The following is a 24,137-nucleotide window of genomic DNA, read 5'->3' on the forward strand; positions in this document are numbered from 1 at the left end:
AGGTCAGGAGTTCGAGACCAGCCTGGCCGACATGGCAAAACTCCATCTCTACTAAAAATACAAAAACTAACCAGGTATAATGGTGCACACTTATAGTCCCAGCTACTCGGGAGGCTGAGGTAGGAGAATCACTTGAACCTGGGTAGTGGAGGCTGCAGTGAGCTGAGATCACACTACTGCACTCCAGCCTGGGTGACACAGTGAGACTGTCTCAAAAAAAAAAGAGAGAGAAAATCTTAAAAGTAGCCAGAAAAGAAAGATACGTGTTACACACTGGTAACAAAGATACACATTACAGCATATTTCTTGTCAAAAACAATGTAAGTGAGAAGACAGTGGAACAACTTTAAAATACAGAAAAAAAATCTGTTAACTTATAATTCTATGCCCAGCAAAAATAACTTTAAAAAAATGAAGGCAAAATAAAGACTTTTTCAGACACAGGAAAGCTGAAAGAATTCCTCACCAGCATACTCATGCTGTAAGGAATGTTAAAATCCTTCAGGCTGAAGGAAAATGATACCAGAGGGAAATATGAATCTATAAAAAGGAATGAAAAGCTACATGGGTAAATATATAGGATTATTTTTCTTATTATTTAAATATCTCTAAAAGATAATGACCATCGAGACAAAAACAATAACAATGTAGTGTTGTGTTTATTACATATATAAAAGTCAAGTACATAATAATAATACTACAAGATCGAAGAGATGGAAGTATGCTATCGTGATGTACTATACATGAACTGACATAATATCACTTGAAAGTAGACTGTGATAAGCTTAAAGTGTAGATTGTAAGCCATACTGCAAGCGCTAAAATAAAACAGTTATGGCTATAATTAACAAGAGATAAAGTGGAATAACAAAAATATGATTAATTCTAAAGGTAGCAGAAAAATAAGAAAAGAGAAACAAAGGATAGGGCAAATAGAAAACAAATAGCAAGATAAAAGATTTAAACCTGGGGTGAATCTGCGGCCCAACTTGTTGGGTTTCCCCTGAGTACTGCCTTAACAGCATCCTGCAAATTTTGATATGTTGACATATGCTGCCTACAAAAAATGCTCTTCAGATATAAAAACATGAACAGGTACAAAGTAAAAGGATGAAAAAATATAGACCATGTCAACACCAATTTTAAAATCTTGAGGGCTACATTAACATCAGAAAAAGTCTATTTCAGGCCAGGCACAGTGGCTCATGCCTGTAATCCCAGCACTTTGGGAGGCTGAGGTGGGAGGATCACTTGAGGTCAGGAGTTCAAGACCAGTCTGATCAACATAGTGAAACACTGTCTCTAATAAAAATACAAAAATCAGCCAGGCATGGTGGTGCGTGCCTATAATCCCAGCTACTCAGGGGGCTGAGTCAAGAGAATCGCTTGAACCTGGGAGGTAGAGGTTTGCAGTGAGCCGAGATCGTGCCATTGTACTACAGCCCAGGCGACAGAGCAAGACTCAGTCTCAAGAAAAAGAAAAGTATATTTTGTAATATTATAAAATCACTTCATAATGATAAACAGGTCAATGCAACAACAGGAATGATGATCCTAAATATGTATGCATTGAATAACAAAGCTTCAAAATACATAAAGCAAAAAGTGATAGGAATGTAAGGAGAAATAGGCAAATCTCCAATTATAGTCAGAGATGTCTATAGCTCTCTCTCAATAATTGGTAGAGCAAGTGAACAGAAAATAAATAAGGATACAGAAGATTTGAAAATTATCAGCCAACTTGACCCGACATTTATAGAACACTCCATCCCCTAACCACAGAGTACGTACTCTTTTCATGGAACATTTACCAAGATAGACCAGATTCTGGGCCATTAAACAAGTCTCAATACATTTTAGAAGATTAAAGTTATGCAAAATATGTTATATAATCTCAATGGAATTAAATTAAAAACAATTAGCAGAAAGATCCCTGAAAAATCCTCAAATATTTGGAAATTAGATAACACATTTCTAAAAAACCCATGGGTCAAAGAGGGAAGCAAACGGGAAATTAGAAAGTACTCTGAACTGAATAAAAATGAAAATATAATATATCAAAATGTGTGGGGTGCTGCTAAAGCAGTACTTAGAGGAAACTTTATAGCACTAAATGCCTATATTCGTGAAGACAAAAGCTTTAAGATTAATGACCTCTGCTTTTACCTTAAAAAAACAAAACTAGAAAAAGAAAAACAAATTAACCCTGAACTAAGTGGGAGAAAGAAAACAGCATCAGAACAGCAAATCAATAAAAGAGAAAACAAACAGTAAGAAAAATCAGTGACACCAAAAGCTGTCCTTCAAAAAGATCAATACAATTGATAAATACGTACCCAGACTGATCAAAAATTAAAAATGAGAAAGACAGAAGGATCAGACACATATTACAAATATCGGGAATGAAACAGGTCACATCACTACAGAGTCTACAGATATTAAAAGGATAATAAGGTTTAAAACTTATTACAAAGCTACAATAATCAAGTCAATGTGGAACTGTCATAAGGATAGATCAATGGAACAGAACTGAGGATCTAAAAACAACTACAACAACAAATCTCACATTTACAGTTAATTGATTTTCGAAAGGGGTGCCAAGACCATTCAATGGAGAAAGAACAGTCCTTTCAATAAATGGTGCCAGCACAACTTATTATTCACATGCAAAATAATTAAATTTGACCCCTACCTCACACCAGGCACAAAAAAAAAACTGAAAATGGATCAAAGACCTAAATGTAAGAGCTAGAACTATAAAGCTCTTTTTTTTTTTTTTCTTTTGACAGAGTCTCACTCTGTTCCCCAGGCTGGAGTACAGTGGTGCAATCTCGGCTCACTGAAACCTCTGCCTCCCGGGTTCAAGTGTTTCTCCTGCCTCTGCCTCCCTAGTAGCTGGTACTACAGGTGCCTGCCACCACACCCGGATAATTTTTGTATTTTTAGTAGAGGTGAGGTTTCACCATGTTGGCTAGGCTGGTTTCAAACTCCTGACCTCAAATGATCCTCCCATCTCAGCCTCCCAAAGTGCTGGGATCACAGGCATGAGCCACCATGCCCAGCTGAACTATAAAGCTCTTAGAAGAAAACACAGGCATAAATATTCATGCCCTTGAATTAGGCAACTGTTTCTTAGACATGACACTGAAAGAAAATACACCAAAAGAAAAAAAAATAGATGAATTGGACTTCATTAAAGTTTAAAAATTTTGTACTATAAAGCAGGGGTCCCCAATCCCTGGGCCATGGACCTGTACCAGTCTGTGGCCTGTTAGGAACTGGGCCGCAGAGCGGGAGGTGAGCAGCAGGCAAGCCAGCTTTACTGCCTGAGCTCCTCCTCCTGTCAGATCAGCGGTGGCATTAGATTCTCACAGGAGTACGAATCCTACTGTGAACTACGCATGCGAGGGATCTAGGTTACATGCTCCTCGTGGGAATCTAACTAATGCCTGATGATCTGAGGTGAAACAGTTTCATCCCAAAACTTGCCTTCCATAAGACCAGTCCCTGGTGCCAAAAAGGTTGGGGACCCCTGCTGTAAGGGCACTATCAAAAAAGTGAAGAGACAACCCACAGAATAAATAAACTCCACTCAGTATATAACCAACAGAAATAATCACATAAGTTTCCCAAAAGACATCTATGAGAAAGCTCAAAGCAGCACTATCCATATAGTCAAAAACTAGAAATATTCCAAAAGTCTATCAACAATAGAATGGATAAAGTATGACATATTCACTAAGTGGAATACTAGGCAGCAATATAAAATAAAACTTACCAATACACACAACAGCCATGATGAATCTCATTGACAAAGTGAGGATCAAAAGAAGTTAGCACAAAAGAGACAATCTGCATGATGTTGTTTATGTGAAGGTGTGAAAAAGACGAAACGAAGCTATGGCTTTAGGAGTCAGAATACTGGTTGCCCCTGGGGAAGGGAGGTGGGGAATTAACTGGAAAAGGCAAGACAGAGCCTTTTGGTAGAGCTGGAGATATCCTATATATATATATATTTTTTTTTTTTTTGAGACAGGGTCTCTGTCTCACTCCAGGCTGAGTGCAGTGGTGAGAACATGGCTCACTGCAGCCTCAACCTCCCAGGCTCAAGCGATCCTCCCATCTCAGCCTCCTCCCGAGTAGCTGGGACCACAGGCATACACCACCATGCCCAGCTAGTGTTTGTATCTTTTGTAGAGATGGGGTTTCACCATATTGCCCAGGCTGGTCTCGAACTGCTCAAGCAATCCACCCTCCTCAACCTCCCAAAGTGTTGGGATTACAGGCGTGAGCCACTGCACCCGGCCTGGAAATATCCTGTATCTTGACCTTAGTGGTGGTTACAAGGGTGAGCTATACACATATATCAAGCTATACTATCTGCTTAAGATTAGTACATTCTACAACACGTGCTATACTGCAACTCAGAAATTTCAAATATAATAATACTCGGTAGTCAGTGACTCAGGAGGATGGCCAGCATCAAGGGGAGAAGTAGCTGCACATGAGCAGGACTAATGTGACCCTATTGCAAAGTCATCTGCACAGATGCCCTCCATCTACAGATGACTTTGACATTATATGAGCTACCATTTATAAGCACTTGCTGTGTGCCACGTGCTGTCCTACGCACTTTATTACATCATTTCATCCTCACAACAGTCTTAGGAGGCAGGGACCATCACTGCCCCTACTTTACAGATGAGGGGACTGAGGCACAGAGAAGTTAGGTAACTTGCTGAAGTCAAGCCCCTAATAAGCAGCAGAGCTGGATTTGCATCTAGACCTTCTGGTGCCACAACCCGTGCTCTTATGTAAATCCCCAAACCCTGACCACAGTGCAGAAGGCCCCATATGGTCTCGCCCCCACCATCCTCTAATGCTTCACCTGTCCTCCCTCCACAACCCAACACTCCAGCCTCACCATCTTCCTTCCTCTTTCCTGAAAACCCCACCTTCCTCACACCCCGGGGTTTGCACATTTGCAGTTCCCTCTGCCAGAATGTTTTCTTCTGCTCCTCTTTGCTGGGGCAACTTCTTCTCATCCCTTAGGTCTCAGTTCAAGTGTCACCTCCTCCAGGAAGCCTTTGCAACTCCAGTCAGGGCCCATGGTTCCTGTGACCCTCCTCTGTGGGCCTCATCACTGTTTTACCTGCTTTTTGAGGTCCCTAAGGGCCAGGAGAGTCCCTTTCACTCAGAGCCATGTCCCCTCTGCCCACCACAGGGTCTGGCATCGAGTGGGCACTCAACAAATATTTGTTGAATGAATGAATGAATCCATCTGCCACGGCAGACAGACTTGGAGAAACCTCTGGAAGGCTGGCATCAAAATGTGGTCACCACTGCAGGTAGATCGAGGGAGATCTGTACATTTGTCTTTATACTTTGGGTTTTATCTGCTGGATATTGTTCTGGTGGGCAGGTACCATTTCCAAGCCCTCAGCATTTCCCACCCTGGGACCCCCACCTTTCCCCCTCCTCGCTCCCTCCCCATGCTCGTTCTCCCAACTCTGCCTACAGCCCCGGTGGGTGGCATATTAATAAGCAGGAGTGAGAAGGTCACCCAGCTCACAAGCACTGAGCCCTCCTAGACTCGGGGGCAGATGAAACATGCTAGGGTGGGGGAGCGCCTCACCAGGCGCTGAGCACGTGTGAGCTATATCTGATTTCCACCAGGCCGGGCAGAGCACGTCTGAGGTGGAAGCTGGGGCCAGCCTGGGGAGTGGCTGTGGAACCAATGACCAGCTGCCCCAGCCATGCTCACACCAGACCCAGCCACTGCCCTGCTGGAAACTCCCCCGCAGCCCTCCAGGGCCCATGGGGCAGCCGAGACCCTCAGCCTGGCACTTGAGGCTCTGAAAGACACCATCCCTGCCCGTCTTCTTGCTCCCCATTCTCCCATGTGCAGCCAGGTTTTCCCTCAACCCCGGCCCTTTGCATGTGCTGTTCCCTCTGCCAGGAATGCCTGTTCCGTCTCCAGGTGTGGGCTCACTCTCACTTAACCAACGGGTGTCAGCTTGGACCACTCCCTCCTCCGAGACGCCTTCCCTGACTATCACCCCAGCATGGGTGCCCTTGCCCTAGGGCGTCCTGCTGCCATGCAGGTGCCTGCTGTTGTCTTCGTGGTCTATGATCCCGCTCCTAGACTGTGATTGGCTCCTCTGAGGGCCTTCATCTCCATGTCCTACATCCAGCAAGGACCTGGCCCGCAGCAGGCTCAAATCCTCGTTTGCTGACTGACTACACAGGGGCCAAGTGCTGAGTCCTGGAAGGGGTACAGGAGGGCTCGGGGATTCGGAGGAAGTTGGGGGCAGACAGGGAGCCAAGGATTGATTTGGCTGTGACTTGGAGGTGAAGAGTCAGAGAGATGTGGCCTTAGGTGGCAGAGAGGGTGCAGAGGGAGACCCGTCCACAGTCAGTAGAGGGCCAGGCCTCTGTCTCATCAGTGTCCCCCTCACCCAGCCAGCAGCCCCCAGAGGTCCCAGGCAGGTGGGCAAAGGGCTCAGGGGGGCCCAGACTCCAGGTACCAGGTGTGGCTGCTCACAGGCCCTGCCTCCCGCAGCCCTGACAAGTACAGTGGATGCAGAATCTGTCTGGAACACAGCATTTCGTCTAAATATATCTGCTTTCCAATGCAGGGCATGCAGCAAGGGAGTGGGGGGCACGAAGCAGGCCTGCAGCGTGGGGAGAACCAGAGCGCCCACCCACAGCCCCACAGCCCCACTGCCACCTGCCCAGGCAGAGGGAGTCCACCAGGGCAAGGGTCAGTGTGGGCCTGGCTGGGCCCCTCCAAGCAGGGTTCCCATTGCCTGAGCTCCCACCCCAAAGCTGCCACCTTGAATGTGGGCCAGGCACAAACCAGGACAGCAGAGGAGGGAGGGAACACGGGGTGAGGCTGGGGAAGGGGGACACAGAGGAGGGCTTGGAGGAGGGGACAAAGGGAGGCCTAGGAGAGGAAGACACAGAGGGGGGCCTGGAGGAGGGGGACACAGAGGGACGCCTGGAGGAGGGGAACACAGAGGGAGGCCTGGGGGAGTGGGACACAGAGGGAGGCCTGGGGGAGGGGACACAGAGGGAGGCCTGGGGGAGGGGGCCTTGAATCCAAGTTCTTCAGATTCCAGACTCTCCCCACTACCTTGCTGTGACAGAGGCACAGAGAAGGAGGCAACTCCAACAGGGTCACACAGAGGCCTGGGGTGGTGAGGGGAGGAGGGCCCAAGCAACTGCCTCCCAGGCCTCCTAGGTGCCCTGGGGGCCCCTAGAATTCTCTTTAGCTCCTTGAAGTTCACCCAAGAATCCCTAAGGAGTTGGGCAGCAAGAAAGGCACTGTACTGAGAGTCACGAGGCTGTGATCCAGTCCCCGCTCCACCCCTGAGGCCTTTGGACCAGTCATCTGTGGGCCCCGGTTTCCCCCTCTGTGAGATGGGGACAAGCACGGTGCCCTCTGTGCACGGCTCTGCCCATAGTGCTCACCCTTGGCCCACTTTCCCAGGCTGGCCCTTCTGTGAGCTGCCCTGGGCTAGGCTAGGGAGGGAGTGCCAGAATGTTCCGGGGGGTGTGCGGGTGTCAGGAGAGAGCACAGTAACACCAGCTGCCTTATTTTGGGGATTTGCTATATGCCAGGCTCTGTCCTCAGTACTTGAACACACAGGACCTCAATTCACCCTCAAACCAAGCCTCTGAGACAGGCAATGACACTGTTATCCCTCTGAGGACAGAGGGGGAAACTGAGGCTGAGAGAGGTTTCTGCGACCTGCTCAAAATCACATAGCCAGTGAGCAGAGCAGGGACTCAAACTTGGGCCACCCCTCAAAATCAGCAGCTCCCTCCCTCCAGGCCTGAGACAGATGCCCACCTTTCCAATCAGTTTTGCTCTTTTTTTTTTTTTTTGAGGTAGAGCCTTGCTCTGTTGCCAGGCTGGAGTGCAGTGGCGCAATCTCGACTTGCTGCAATCTCCACCTCCCGGGTTCCGATTCTCCTGCCTCAGCCTCCTGAGTAGCCAGGACTACAGGCGTGCACCACCATGCCAGCTAATTTTTGTATTTTTAGTAGAGACGGGGTTTCACCTCACTGGCCAGGATGCTCACCATCTCTTGACCTCATGATCCGCCCGCCTCGGCCTCCCAAAGTGCTAGGATTACAGGCGTGAGCCACCATGCCCGGCTTCAGTTTTGCTCTTGTAATGAAAAACAAAATCAGAAAAAAACCTGCTCATTAGAACAGCTAGTCATCAACAATCACTGCTATGAACACCTCATTTCCAGACAGGCACGAAGACCCCACCCAGCCAGAGCCTCCCTGCCCTTGTCCGTCTCACCCAACGCAGGAGGGTGCAGTGGTTAAGATCCTGGGCCAGGGCTGGATGCAGTGGTCCACACCTGTAATCCCAGCACTTTGAGAGGTTGAGGCGGGAGGATCACTTGAAGCCAGGAGTTCAAGACCAGCCTGGGCAGCAAAGCGAGAGCCCATCTTTACAAAAAAATCAAAAAATTAGCCGGGTCCAGTGGTGCACCCCTGTAGTCCCAGCTACTCGGGAGGCTGAGTGGGGAGGATCACTTGTGCCCAGGAGTGGGAAGCTGCAGTGAGCCATGACTGCACCACTGCATTTCAGCCTGGGAGACAGGGAGACAATCCTGGGTCCACCAGCTGCCTGATGGGTGACCTCAGGAGTGTCACTCTTCCTCTCTGTGCCTTGTCTCCGCTCCTGTGAGGACAGTGGCCCCTTCCGCTTAGAGCCCCAGGGCATGTTGGAGAGACAGCTGGTGTCAGGCTGTGACCCAGGACCCACCCAGAAACAGCCCTTATCACTCTGCCTAACCTGATCATCATGAGGGTAAACTGGATGCCCTCAAAGTCACTCCTGGAGTAGACTGTGTGTGTGTATGAGAGAGAGGACACATTTATTACTGCTTTAAGCTGCTAAATGTTGGGGTAATTTGTTCCACAGTAATAGGTAGCGAGTATAGAAGATGAGCCTTGATTCAGGGTAGAATAGAGGCTGGAGAGAACCAAGGCTGGCTTCAGAGGCTGAGCTGGGCCATGCTCCCAGGCTGGGCACGCCCAGGGCTCTTTCCTTTAGTGGCCCTGAGCTGTCCAGAGGACCATCCCTGCCAACCTCAGCCAGCACTGTGTGGCTGCTCTTTATGACTGTGTTGGACTCAAGAATGGATCTGACTCAGCTATGTGCAGCACCCAGCTAGAGGTGCTCACCTCTCAGTTTTCAGAAAATTCTCACAACAGTGCTGTGCTCGGTGGCTCACGCCCACAATACCAGCAACTGGGGAGGCTGGAGAGAAGGACTGCTTGAGGCCAAGAGTTCAAGACCAGCCTGGGCAACATAGCAAGACCCCATCTCTAAATTTTTTTTTTTTTTAATTAGCCGGGCATGGCGACGTGCAACTGTAATCCTGGCTACTCGAGAGGCTGAGGCAGGAAGACTGTTTGATCTCAGGAGCTCAAGGCTGCAGTGAGCTATGTTCATGTCACTGTACTCCGGCCTGGGCAACAGAGCTCTGTCAAACAAAAAAAAAAAAAAGAGGAAAGAGAAGGAAAAGAAAAGAAAAGAAAGGAGAAAAGAGAAGAAGAAAAGAAAAGAAAAAAGGAAGGAAGGAGAGAGAAAGAAAGAGACAGAGGAAAGAAAGAAAGAATGAATGAAAGAAAGAAAGAAAGAGAGAGAAGAAAGGAAAGAAAGAAAGAGAGAAAGAGAGAGAAGGAAGGAAGGAAAGAAAGAAAGAGAGTAAGGAAGGAAGGAAAGAAGGAAGGAAGGAAGGAAGGAAGGAAGGAAGGAAGGAAGGAAGGAAGGAAGGAAAAGGAAGGAAGAAGAAGAAGGAAGAAAATTTTCATAGTAGCCTCCTTGGAGGTTAACATTATTATCCCCAGTGCCTAGAATAGTCTCTGGCACATAACAGATATTCATATTAGTGTAGACTAGGCTACAGTAATAAATAGACTCTAAAATTTCAGAGGCTTAAAGAACAAGAAATTTATTCCTATCCTGGAGAAAGATTTTCAAACAGTTGAGCTTCTCCCAGGTTGAAAAGCCAGCCCCGGTAGGTGTGCAAGCCAAACAGGCAGCCGGTCAACCAGCTCCCTGTTTGCCCAGCCTCAGTTACCCCCTCAGTGCCAGATCCAGGTGAGGAGGTGGCTCCCAGAGAAGAGGCTGGGGAGGAGAGGAGTGACGGGCTGCAATGGGACGGGCTGGCCTGGGCTGCTGTCCAAGGCACCCCCGGGTGACCCAGCTTCTCTGTGACGGGAGGCTTGGGAGCACTGCTGAAGGGGACGGGCTGGTGAGCTGGGCTGCCTTTCCACCCCGACCTGTTCTCAGGCCCTTCCTGGACTACCAGTCTCAACAATGTTCAGGTAACACTCACAAGCTGTGCCCCTGCTGTGTGCCAGGCCCCAGGCTCTGCCCAGTGGGAGACCCTCACAGTCTAGTCCGCTGCGGGGGTAGGGTGACCCACGTGGTTGGGAAAGGCAGGGTTCCTGGAAACGGGAGGTCTGAGCTGAGCCATAAGTAACAAATCAGAGTTACCAAGCAAAGACTGTGGGGAAGGATTTCCAGGGAGAGGGAACAGTAAACGCAAAGGCAGGAAAGCCAGAGGACATGGAAGGTTCTGGGCATGCCCAGTCATTCAGGTGAGCTGTGGGTGGGGTGTGATGGGGGCACAGCAGGAAGGGGCTGCGGAGGTGCACAGAGGCAGGTGACAGGGGCAGCAATGGCCTCATTCAGGGCTCTGGGCCATGAGCAGCTGGATGTGGTTACTTAACCTGCGTGGAGGACGCACCAGCAGGAAATCAGGTAGGAGGCGGGGATGGTCATCTTGGCCAGAGGCCATGAAGGCTGTTGCCAAAAGATGCTTGAGAAGGGGAGGTCAGTGGCGAAGGAGCCCAACTTCCGCTTTGTGGTTGATCCCCCAGACGCATCTCAAGGGCTCAGGATGAGAGGCTGCCTTCCCGCTGGCCTCCAGGACCAGCCTTGTCATTATCAAACCCAGTCTTGCAAATGGTTCCTGAAAGCCACAGGGCTGGTGGGCCACACCACCCCCTCCCAGGCTGCCCACCGCCTTTGTCTCTGCCCGGCCAGTGTCGGCCGAGTGGGGCCACAGACTGAGACGGCAGAGGTCAGTCAGCTCTGGCCTTGGCCTCAGCAGTGGGCAGGCAGCCAACACCCCATGCCAGTGCCGGGAAGGCCTGGGGAGTGGTCGGCCAGGAGAGCATTGTAGGTCTGCCCTGCTCTGGAACCTTCTGTGGCTGCCTAGTTTCTTTCAGTGGGATGCACCCACACAAGAGGAGGCTGAGAGGCTGGGAAGGGGAGGCCCAGCCCCACTCTTACTTGCTGCAGGGCCTCAGGAATGTTGCTCAAATGTCCTGAGTTAGACTCAGTGATGGCCACTGGCTTTGCTAGCTGCGGCCAGGGCAGACCATCCAGCAACCCCAGGGACCCAACCATGGCCACCAAGTTTCCAGTCCTGCCTAGGCAGGCTGCTTCATGGCTCCGAGCCTCAGTTTTCTCCTGTCACCAGTCCACGTGGTCCATGAAGCCCACTCAGCCAGCCTTGACTGTTCCTCATCCCAAGCTCCTGGCCGCTCTCTCCAGGCTTGTGACCCATGGCTGTCCGTGCTGCCCCCGCACCCCACCACACCCCTCCTCACTCTCAGGTCTCAGCTCCTGGACACCAAGACAGCTACGATCTCCTCTTAGCTCTCCTGGGTCGCAGTGCCTGTCACTCATGTGAGTTTATATTCATCTGGGAGGTGATGTAACACAACACACACAAACACACACCACACAGCACACACAACCACATCACACACACCACACCACATACCACACATCACACACACCATACACACCACACACACCATACACACCACAAACATCACACACATCACACACCCCCCACACACCACACACGCGCCACACACACCATACATAACACACCACAAACACACATCACACACCACACACACCACATACCCACATCACACACATCATAGCACACACACCACACACCATACATAACACACCACAAACACACATCACACACAGCACACACACACCACATACACATCACACCACACATCACACACCACACACACACCACACACCATACATAACATACACCACACACTACACACCCACACCACACACACATCACACCACACACCCACGCCACACACACATCACACCACACACCCACGCCACACACACATCACACCACACACCCACTCCATACACATCATACCACACACCCACCCCTACACCACACATCACACACACACCACACACACACCACACCATACATAACACAAGCACACACACCACACGCACCATACATAACACACACACATAGTGCACACACACCACACACCATACATAACACACAAACACATAACACACAGCACACAGCACAACCACCACACACACACACCACATACACACCACACACATCACACACCACATACCCACACCACACACACCACACATAACACATCATACACATCATACTTCATACACACCACACACACGCCACACATGCCACACACGCCACACAAATACCACACAGACCACACACACACCACACATACCACACACACCACACAGATGCCACACACACCACACAGATGCCACACACACCACACATGCCACACTGATATCGCACACACACCACACACGCCACACAGATACCTCACACACATCATAACACACAAACACGCCACACACACCACACACAACCACCAAACACACAACATACACACACCACACACGCACCACACACATGCCACACACACACCACAAACCACACAGATGCCACACACACACCACACACACCATACAGATACCACATACACGCCACACACAGAACCATCAAACACACATACACATCACACACACCATACACACCACACACAATATGTACTACACACACCACACACATGCCACACAGATACCACAAACACACCACACACACCATACATAGCACACACACACCACACACTACACAGATGCCACACACCACACAGATGCCACAAAGATACCCCTCACACACACCACACACATCATACACACACCTCACACACATACCACACACACCACACATGCATACCACACACACCACACATCACACACACCACGTACACCACACAGATCACATACACACCACACAGATACAGATACCACACACACCATACATACCACATGCACATACCAAACAGCATACATACCACACACACAACAGATACCAAACTCATACCACACATACACCACACACACAGCATACATACTACACACACACCACACACACAACAGATACCAAACATACACCACACACAGCACACACACACCAAACACAACACACACACATCACACACCCTACATACTTACCACATACCACACACATCACACATACTACACATACATGCCACACATCACATACATACCACACACCATACACGTCACACAGACACCACACATACATACCACACACACACCACACACCATACACACCACACATACATACCACACACACCGTATGTACATATCATACATCCACACCCACACCACACACCACATACACACCATACATGCCTCACACGCACATATTATACACCACACACACACACACCATACATAGCCCCACACACATCACACACACCACACACAGCCCCACACACATCACACACACCACACACACACCATATATACGTCATGCACACCACATACACCACACAAACACACACACCATACACACACATACACACATCATGCACAACACACACACCACATAAACACACACACCATACATACATACCATACACCACATACACACTACACACACAGCACACACCATGCAGCACACACACACCACATATACATGACACACAGACACTACAAACACCATACAGTCCACACACACACAGCACAAATAGATACCTCACACGCACCACATACACATCACACATACCACACAGCATACACACCACATATCCTACACACCACACACACACACCATACACACCACACACACACACCATACACACCACACATCATACACATACCACACATACATACCACACACATACACATACCACACACACACCACACACACACTACACATACACACACAAACCATGCACACACATACCCTTCACACTCCCTCCACACACACACACCACACCACACACACATATACCACACACACATACCCCCCCCATGCACACACACAGGGAGTGGGAAGGACCCTGAGGGCAGCCCTCCCTCCCTGTCCCTGCCTGCACTCTCCCAGGGTCCCCTGTGAACCAGATCTACGAGGGTTGGATGCATAGATGGGCAGAGGTGGGCCTGGCCCCAGGTCTAGTCGACAGCCCCAGGCTGCCCAGAGCCACCCACCTCTGCACGCACTTCTGCTCCCAGCACACTGTCCCTGGAAGGCCTTGTGCACTCCCAGTCCTCCAGGAATCCCTCACACCCCGAGGTGGCAGGTCCCTGAGGAAGTGTCAGATGCCGACACTCCTTCAACTGCCGCCACACTCACTTTGAGGATAGGAGCTGTAGGTCAGGTGGGGAGGCTCAGAAAATTCCAGCAGTACCAGGTGGGGCTCAGAGAAGGGCAAGGCAACCCCAACATCACCTCCTGACTCTTGCTGCTCCGATGGGGAAACTGAGACCCAGAGAGGGCACAGGGAGGTGCGCAGTTGCCCAGCTGGCCTCTTGCCTGGGGTCTACCTTCTCACCTGGGTGCATGAATCACACACACCTTGGTTCAAATCCTAGCTCTACTACCCACCAGCTGTGCAGCCTCAGTTTCCCCAGATGTAAAACGGATGACCACAGCACCTTGCTCCCTCAGCTGCAGGCTGTGCCCATGGAAAACACAGACGGCAGAGGGCCCTGACTCTACCTCCAACCCAGCAGTCTCTGAACCACGGCCCTGTCCCCCCAGCAGCAGGCCAAGTCCAGCCAGGAGCACCTCTCCAATTGCAGGTGACCCCCCCAGAGCTGTCACTGCAAAGTTGCCTGGTCAGCCCCAGAATCTGACAGCCCAGCCCTCACAGTACACACTGTTCAGAAAAGGCAGGCAAGCATGCCAGGGTCACACAGCAAGGCTTTGGCATGCTGAGACTCCAACTTGGGCCCTGTTCAGCTGAGCCTCCAGTCCTGAGCCTCCCACTCCCTGAGTGGATCTGGCAGAGCTGAGGAGGTGCCAGGGCTTGGTGGCAGCCACGGAGGGAGAAAGGCAGGCAGGCAGCTGGGGGTGGTGGGAAGAACCTTTCCCCCTGTCTCTAGTAAACCCAGATTCCCGTTTCCAAGCTGCACTCCAGAGTCCTCGGGTGCTGCGTCACTGCACGCAGTCAGCCCGCAGTGGGGGAAGGAAAGGCTCCCTCCCCATGACAGGAGCTGGAAGATAGAGGACAGTGGAGAAGCCAGGCAGCAGGTCAGGGGTGAGGGCAGTGAAGACTCCCTGACACCGCTCAGAGGGAAGCCCAGCTCATTTCATCCCTGAAGTCACAGAAGGCTAAGCCGGGAAAGACTCAGAAACCAAACCCCCACCTCTACTCCCACCAAGTAGATGGAGGCCCAGAGAGGTGCAGGCAATCAGTTAGGGACACACAGCAGCAGCAAACCTGCTTGTTCCTCTTACTACAAACCCCCAAATACCCAGTACCCATGTCCCAGCAGCTGCAACAAAAAGCCTCCCGGACCCATCTCTGTCTGCCCCCACAGGCTTATCTGTCACTGCAGGAAGAAAAACACTTGAACCAAGAGGCCGAGTGCTCACTCCCAGCCCAGCTCCTGGGGTGCAGAGTCCCACTGCCCCCACCAGCACAACACCTCTTCAGGGCGTGGTTCTAATCCCCCATCTTGAGTCCCAGGGCAGTGCTAGGTACACAGCAGGCGTTCCATAAGTGCCTCAATAAGTCTTTTGCTCCATTTAAACACCAGGATGCCTGCCCCATTTCTACATCATCAAAGACAGAACCTGCCCACATCTTATGCTTTCTAAAGATGACCCCCTCACGCACCAAATGTTCCATTAGCCACTTTTGAAACAGACTCCCAGAGGTGGGTGACCTGCTCAGCCCTTCTCTCACCTAAGAAGAGGAGCGCAAATGTGACTGCGGCCGGGGGGCGGCTGCACTCTGTGTGTGTGTGTGTGTGTGCACACGCGTGCATGTCTGTGTGTGTGCGTATGCGTATTGAGGGCTCTACCTTTTCCATGAACGGTCCCAGGAGCCAAATATCTTGTTCTTCCTCACCAATGGACTGCCGGTCATGGTCACTCCTTATCACCCATATCACTCCCCGTGCCCCATGAGAAGCCTGAGAGATGAGCTGGCTTAACCAGAATTGCGTGCTGGGGAAGCACAGAGGAGCCGGGAGAGAGGCCACAGTTCTCCTCTGATGCCCATCCCTCGGTACCCGTGAACCTCACAGTTCAGATGGGGCCTCTGGTGGGGCTGGGGGAGGTGTGGCCGCTGACAGCAGAGCGGCCACTGAGTCCAAGGGTGGTCCCAAGGCTGCTCTCCAGACCAGGCCCAGCTCTGCCCCCAGCGCATCTGTTCAGGTTCCCCAAAGCCAGGAACTGGGTCTGCTCCACTTGATTCCCTCCCCACCCAACACTTGCTGTGGAACAAACAGGAACTTCAGAATCCCCAGAACATGGGGCTAAGACCAGCCTCTAAACTCTGACTGACTTACGTCCAAACCCTGGCCTCTGTCTTCCAGCCTCTGTCATGGGGAGGGAGCCTTTCGTCCAAACCCTGGCACCTCCACTTCTCCGGCTGTGCAGCCTTGGCTCTCTGTGCCCCATTTTCCTCTTCCATAAAATGGGGGTGATAATCATAACAGGGTGTGAGGGAGGCTGAAAGAGAGTCCGGACATCAAGTACTGCATCGGTGCTCACTAACAGAGGGCTGAGCAGTGCACATGGCCTGGGAGATGGTCTAAAATGCTTTGTTGAAGGAATGAATGAATGAAAAGAAATGCTAGCCAATGATACAGTTATTATTATTATTATCATCATCAACATCAGCAGGGATCCCCAAGCCTGGTTTTGCAACCAGCCCTGGTGAGGGGTGTAGCAAAATTCTCCAAACAAAATGTGCTTCCATTCATTTTGGGTTTTTGAAAAGGCCACGTCAGACAGCTCGGTGGGGAGGAGGCGGCGTTGCGAAACCCAGCACAGAAGGATCCTGGGCCCCACTCCTCGGCTCAGGAAATAATGTGCGATCTGCAAGTGAGAAGCCCCTACACGCTGCCCTCCCCGCAAGGACCCAGTGAGAGGGGCGCCTCGGCTGAGGGTCCACCCCCCACCCTCTGAGTGACCTTGGGCAGCCACCCAACCACTCTGAGCCTCAGTTTCCTCATCTGTCAAATGGAGACAATATCCCTTTTCATTCCTAACCCTGGCTGTGGCTAGAAGATGGGGGAATGAAATGGGTTCTGCAAACTGTAGAGTACTGCACATGCTGCACACCCTTACAGGCTTCAGTCCTGGCCTGGAGGAGTTGCCAGGAGACACTGTGGGGGGGATATAGGAACAGAACAGGCAACCCTCTCCTCCATAGGTCACAACGAAAGAAAATCTAGTCACGTGAGTCACAAAGCGTCCCCCCATATTCCGATGAAGTAGGAAGTGGGCTTGTCTTTGGTACAACACACAGGACTCCTCGGTGACAGCTTTTCCTAAAGATGCCCAGTGAGTTTGCTCTCCAGCCCCCTCACTCCCTTAACCAACAGGGTCATCTGTTAGAAGAAACTGCCAAGCCTCGTCAGCCCACGCTGATGCCAGCCCTGGGAGCTTACACACAAAAGCTGTCCTTCAAAGCCACTACAGGAAACCCAGTGGCTTGCTCTGGATCCAAACCCTGGCACCTCCACCTCACCAGCTGTGCAGCCTTGGAGACCTTACTAATAAACTAAACTAATGCTCAGTTTCCTTGTCCAGAAAATGGGAGGACAGCCCACCAGATGCCCCAAGATGCAGGGCTCTCAGGATCACAGACTTCGGACAGTGGAAGGCAGAAGGTCCCTCAGAGATCATCAGGTCCAAGTCTTCACTTTATCAAGGGAGCCCAGAGAGGGGACACGCCTCATCCAAAGAAACACAGCAAATCCGCAACAGGGCTCCTAGAAGAGTGGATGCCGACCATGACTGCACCCTACTCCCTCCACCACCAGCCTCCCTGTGGCCCACTCAGGAGTGGCCACCTCCTCTTAGAAGGACATATAACCCGCAGCATCCCCAAGCTCACCCGGCATGTGGCTGCCTTCCTGCCTTTATACATGCAATTCTTTTCTTTCTTTCTTTTTTTTTTTTTGTAGAGACAGAGTCTCACTATGTTGCCTAAACTGGTCTCAAACTCCTGGGCTCAAGGAATCCTCCCACCTTGGCCTCCCAAAGTGCTGGGATTACAAGCATGGGCCACTGTGCCTTGTCCATGCAGTTCTCGCAGCCAGCAGTGTCCTTCCCCACTATTCTCCATCTACCCAAATCCCCAAATCCTCCAAAACCCAGCTCAAGCGCATGTCCTTTATGAAGCACTTCCAGCCTTTGGACAGCACCAGTCTCCATCACCAGGAAGCACCTGGCAGGATGGCTACAGTTTACAGAGTGGGGTCCTCGCAGGTTTGACTCTGTGTCCCCAAGCCTGGCACAGGGCTGGACACTGAGTGGGCCTCAGGAAGCACTAGTAGCCCAAAGAACGAACAGAGGACTAGGAAATGGAAGAGTGAACAGGCCAGTGACCTGGCGAGTGAAGGAAGGGCTGAACAGGTAAACAGGTGATGATGTGAGCAAATGAATGGCCACAGGGGGAAATGCCTGGCCAGGGGCACATCCCCAAAGATGCCAGGTCTGCCCCAGCATGGCCTCTCTCCCTCTTGTAGAGACTTTGGGGTCCCACAGTCCTGCTGGGATTTTAGGGGCTACAGGCCTGTAACTCCCACAGATCCTGGCTAAATGCCTCTGGGTATGCAGACCCAGCTGGAGGCCGGGAACGCACATGGACAGTCATGTTGGCAACGGCCTGGCCAAGTCTCCCCCCATTCCCCAGAGCCCAGCCCTCCACTCAGAATGGACCAGGTCGTCAAAAGTCAAAAGAAATGGACGAGTGCACACGTTGAGCCAAGACGTCTTCTCAGCACCAGAGGAATAGCGTGAAGAGACAGGCGTGACCCTGCCCTTCTCCACACCAGCCACACCCACAGACATCCAAGAAGGATGGGCACGGGGTAATGAAGCAGAGGCCCACGGGGCTGGGCAGGTGGTGACAGTGACACAGCCTGGCCTGGGCATCGAGGAAGGCTTTCTTTTGGAAGCGATGCTTAAGCTTGGGTGATGAGCAGTAGTTAAGCAGGCACATGGGAGAAGGGGGCTGGAGATGTTCAGGCAGAGGAGCCAGCATGTGTGAAGACCCTGAAGCTGGAGGGATGGTGACCTGTTCCAGGAACTGAAGGCAGCCCAGGGGGACCCGAGCCAAAGAGGGAGGGGGTGGGGAGCAAGACGTGGCTAGAAAGTAGCTAGCTGGGGGAGGGGGAGGTTGGGTTTCATCCTGGGAGCCATGACATTTATTGAGTACCTACTGTGTGCTTTCTATAAAAAAAACCCCTGCATTCAAGATTTTATTAATTCACATTTCAGAATGTTTAAATGAAAGTGTTCAAATGCACTGCTGTCAGCGAATGCGATTTTCTAATGCTTTTCTGAATGAATGGATACCCATCACGGAAGTATAGGAGGGTAGGGACCACCTGCTTCTGTCACATACAGTGCTCAGGATACGGTTCCTCAGAGCCTCCCCATCATGTGAAACTGCTGGCATTTACGAAGCCTGTGGCTCACAAACCACACAAGAACCTAATGAGATGTCAGTGGGTGCCCCGATACATCCGATACGTCAGCGTCTCCCGAAAGCTCCAAAGCACACATTCTCTCCTAGTTCCCAAGTGCTGCACAGCCTTCCTTCAAAAACACCAACTCAGCTGCCAGGCAGCTTCACGTCCGGGGCACAGCCCTCAGACCTGCGGCTCCATCTCAAGGCTGGCACCCGGGGTTCCACACAACCCAGCCATCAGGTCCCGTCCAGCTCACAGTTTCTCTTCAGCATGGACACTGTCTCCAATGCCTGACACAGGCTGCCTCCCCCAACAAAACAGAGGCTCCTGGAGGTTGGGACCCTGTCAGCCATTGCACTCCCCAGCGCCCAGCACAGGCCTCACCAGGCCTCTGGCAGGTGAGTATGGGGTCGCCATGGACACCACACATAGGCACACTCCCAGAAGTTGAGTTGCGCTGTCCCAGATCCTGGAGGACACAGGATCCCTGGCCTACCCCTGCCACAGCGGGAGACAGGCACTCTAGCCAGCCCCACGTGCACAGCCAGCGTCTCCAGAGCTGCTGGGAACACACTAGGAGTCTGCCGCTGACTGGCCCCGACAGCCGGCTCTGGGGCCTGGTGGTGGCTCCAACACTCCAGCCACCCATCGGCCAGGCCAGGGCACCAGCTCTGCAGCCCCACCCTGGGACCAGGCAGCCCAGTGCCCTCTGGGAGAGAAGGCAAGAGAGAGGTGGCCACCAAGGAGGGACAGAAACAGGGCTCCTCCAACAGGCGTTCTCGGAGATGGTCCTGTACAACTGATTCCCACCACCTCCAGCTGGCGGAAAACAGCCCCCTCCCACAAGTGAGGGCTCAGAGGCAGAGAGAGCCAGGACTCCCTCCTCCCTACTGGGGACTAGGCTTGGAGAGGAGGTGCAATGGAGGTAGAGGCAGGGCAGACCAGTCTCCCCGGGGCTGGAACTGCAGCCCCCTCCCGCTATGTCATTTCCACTTCCAGGCAGGTGGGGGTGCCGGGAACCCTCTCCCCATCAGCGCTGCCCTCCAAGCTTAGGGCTTCCCATTCTCGGGGCACCTCCTCTACCCACCGCTCCCCGCACAACTGGCCTTTGCCAATCACAACCCCTCCCCCATTTCATTTTTTTTCCACATCAACAGTCTCTGACAGCCCCTCTCTGCAACACAGGCAGCGAAGGAAGAAGGGGAGAAGGGACGGAGGGATAGAGAGATGGAGGGATGGAGGGGGATCGCAGCGGCAGGTTCGGCCAAAAGAGACCAAGGGCCATCACACGTCCAGGCAGCACCTGTCCCCTCCCAGCAGGCCCAGCACATCTGGACCCAGCTAGTCCCCGCGGCCACCTGGTCCATCCGCCACGGGCTCTGAACTCGAACCCCTGTCTCCGCGGGGCGCCGCACGTGGGGGCCTCCGGTAGCCATGTGAGTGCCCCCCCAGCCCAGGTGCCCGGGTCAGCCCAGCCCCTCCCAGGGACGCAAACAGGGAGGGGGCGCTATGCAGCGCGGGAGAGGGGTGCTGCCCCCGCCCCCTCCCCAGATTCCAGGTCCGGGAAAGAGCTCGGGAAGGGGGGAGCCGGCGGCTCCCGGGGCTACCAAGGCGGGATCCGAGGCAGCTGGGTTGAATGGAGGAATGCCCCGGCCGGCATAGCCCTGCTCTCCCAAGCGCCAAGGTTGGCCAGGCACGGGAGGGGTCCGCCTGACCCCCAGGCCGCCCTGCGGATTAGGGGGCGGGCCTGAGGAGGGGGCTTCCAGGCTTTGGCAGCCGCTTGATATGGGGTATGGGGGAGTCCGCGGGAAAAAGAGCCGGAATGGGGATCCGGTCCCGGACAGGGGTTCCTGGCCCTGGTGCCGCCGCTCCCGATTTGAGGGTCTGGGGAGATATGGATGGGGCGATCCCAACCGGAGAAGGCGCTTCAAAGCAGCACAGCCGGCCCCTCGGACCCGGGCTCGGAAGACAGAACTGGCAGGGGAGGGGGCTTTTCTGCGCCAGCGCCGTCCCCCGGTTCAGGGAGGTCTGTCGGGGAGGAGACCAGATCGGGGGGTCTAGTCGAGGGACGGAGCGCGCCGGCCCGGGAAGGGGGTAGGAGCCTCCGCGCGCCACCCCCGCGCCCTCACCTGCGCCGGACGCCTCGGCCGCCTCCGGCCCGCTCCGCCGTTCAGCTGCGCCGCCGCCGCCTCTCGGGTCCGCTCGCAGATCCGCGCGCCTAGGCCCCGGCCCCCGCCCCGGCCCCGGCCCCGGCCCGCGGGCGCCCCATGCCTCTCCTCCGGCCGGCGCGGCGCCCCAGATGCGGCTGCGGGAGGAGGAGCCGCGCGGCCCCGGCTCCCCGAGAGCGGCGGGGAGGGGGCGGGGAGCGCTGAGAGGCGCGCGGGGGAGGGGGCCGTGCGGCTGCGCCCAAAACCAGGCGCGGATCGGGCCGCGGGCGCGGGGCTGGGGGGGCCTTGGGGGGGCCCGAGCCGTTCCTGGCACCCCACCCCCACCCGCGCCCCCGCAACCCGGGGGAAGGGGGAGGGTCTCCGCAGCGGGCGACCGCTCTGTCGCTATCCGGAAGAGCGCTTGGAAATCCGGGGCCGCCAGTCCAGAGAGGGCAGGCTACTGGAACAAGGTCACACAGCGCGGACCGCGGTGGCACGGGAGCCTGGAACCCCAGGCTACGGGGCGGGCCGGCAGGAACCTGTGTTGACCATCGCCGCCCCCTGCAGGAGGGAAACTGAGGCCCAGAGAGAACGAGACTGGCCCCGGTCACACTGCGCGAGTCAGGAACCACCCCACCCCCGAGAACTTGGGGCTTCTGCCTCTAGGAATGGGTGTCCCTCCCGGTGACCTGCTTCCGCAGAACCCTCTCCCAGGTGTCTTCTAGCCTCTGGCTGAACGGGGGTTAAATGCAGTCTCTGGAGTGGGATGGACCTGAACTGCGTACCGGCCCTACCTCTCCTGGCTCTGTGGTTACAGACAAAAGACTGTCCCTCTCTGAGCCCCATTCCTCCACCTGTAAAATGGGGACACCACGAGTCTCTATCCCCAGCTTGGGTGAGAAACCAAAGAGATCATGGGTATGAGCTCTTTACCGGTGCCTGGCATTCACTAGGTGTCAAATGAATGTGCCTGCCTTCCCTGGCTCCCACACACAGCCATCTCCAGAGAATGCCTCTGAATGCAGAAGGGTCAGAATGGTGTGAAAGGGTGGCCTGCAAGGCTCCTCACAGCCCTGTTCCAGTCTCCTCCACCACCCACCCACCCTGCTCACATCCCCAACCCAGTGATGACTGTTTCAGTGCCCAACCTCTGCCTTTCCCTGTGCCTGCCATGCCCTCCCACCTCTCTACCTGACAAACTCCTACTCATCCATCAAGGCCCAGAGCAATCTGTATCGTACCCCAGCTTCTCACACCCCCTATTAGTCTACCCATGTTTCCTTTCTCCAGAACACATTCCCCTTTCCCCAGTGTCTGGTTTGGGTTTGTCTCTATCTTCTCTGGCTCTAACAACTGGGGTGAGAGGAGGTCACTCAGAGGCCCAGCGCTGCCCAAAAGGGCTTCCTGGAAGAGGCAGGGCTTCAGTAAAGCCCGGATGGAGAGGTGAGTTTAACACTTGTATGCAGCAGGCAAAGAGGTGGCATGTTTGGGCAGGGTGTCAGCAAGGAGGAGAGTGGGCTCCCTGGAGCAGTGGGAAGATCTTGGTGAATGAGCTGGGAGCCAGCGAGAGCCAGGCGCTGGACAGCGACCTGGCAGTATATATATGATCAGGTTGAAGATGAGCAGGCTTTGCCCTCGAGAACACCTCACATGGGGGCCCGGGAGGCTAGCACAAGGATGCTCATAGCAGCATCATTTGTAATAGTGAAAAGCTGGACACAGCCTAAATGTCTATCATTTGGAAACTGGATAAATAGCAATGCATTCAGACAATGGAAAACTGTCTGTGATCCACAATCCTCAAAATAGGTGATTGCAAGCTTATGCATTGTGAGGCTCAATCTGAAAAACACATTGTTGATTCAGTTTGTGAAAATCCAGGGTTGTACACTTGTGATTTGTGTGCTCTTTGTATGAATGCTATACTTCAATACAATTTTTAAAATAAAAATATATATTGTTGGATGGAAAAAGCAAGTTGCAGATGGAAAACATAATTTCATGCCAGATACATAAAGTTTGAAAACACACAACACAATACCATATATTGTTTAGTGACACATACATATGTAACACAAGTGTAAAAGCATGCATGGGAGTAATAGACAGCAAATTCAAGAGAGTAGTGACCGTGAGGGAGAGAGGGAAGGGAA

At 52.8% G+C, this 24,137-nt stretch overlaps 1 protein-coding gene across 6 annotated transcripts in view; it reads right to left on the reverse strand.

The window, feature by feature from the left end:
- The window catches only part of DLGAP4 (DLG associated protein 4), a 223,385-nt gene extending 201,204 nt beyond the window's left edge, over positions 1 to 22,181 (reverse strand). For 4 of the 6 annotated variants that reach the window (XM_055265148.2, XM_055265149.2, XM_055265145.2 and 1 more), the window contains exon 1: positions 21,967 to 22,181. The gene's annotated coding sequence lies outside the window, so the exon portion shown is untranslated. The remainder of the gene's footprint in view (positions 1 to 21,966) is intronic. The other 2 variants (XM_055265146.2, XM_055265140.2) reach the window with 1 other exon arrangement.
- Between the last annotated feature and the right edge of the window lie 1,956 nt (positions 22,182 to 24,137).

The sequence above is a fragment of the Symphalangus syndactylus genome, chromosome 24, assembly GCF_028878055.3.
Source record: "Symphalangus syndactylus isolate Jambi chromosome 24, NHGRI_mSymSyn1-v2.1_pri, whole genome shotgun sequence".
Lineage (NCBI taxonomy): Eukaryota > Metazoa > Chordata > Mammalia > Primates > Hylobatidae > Symphalangus > Symphalangus syndactylus.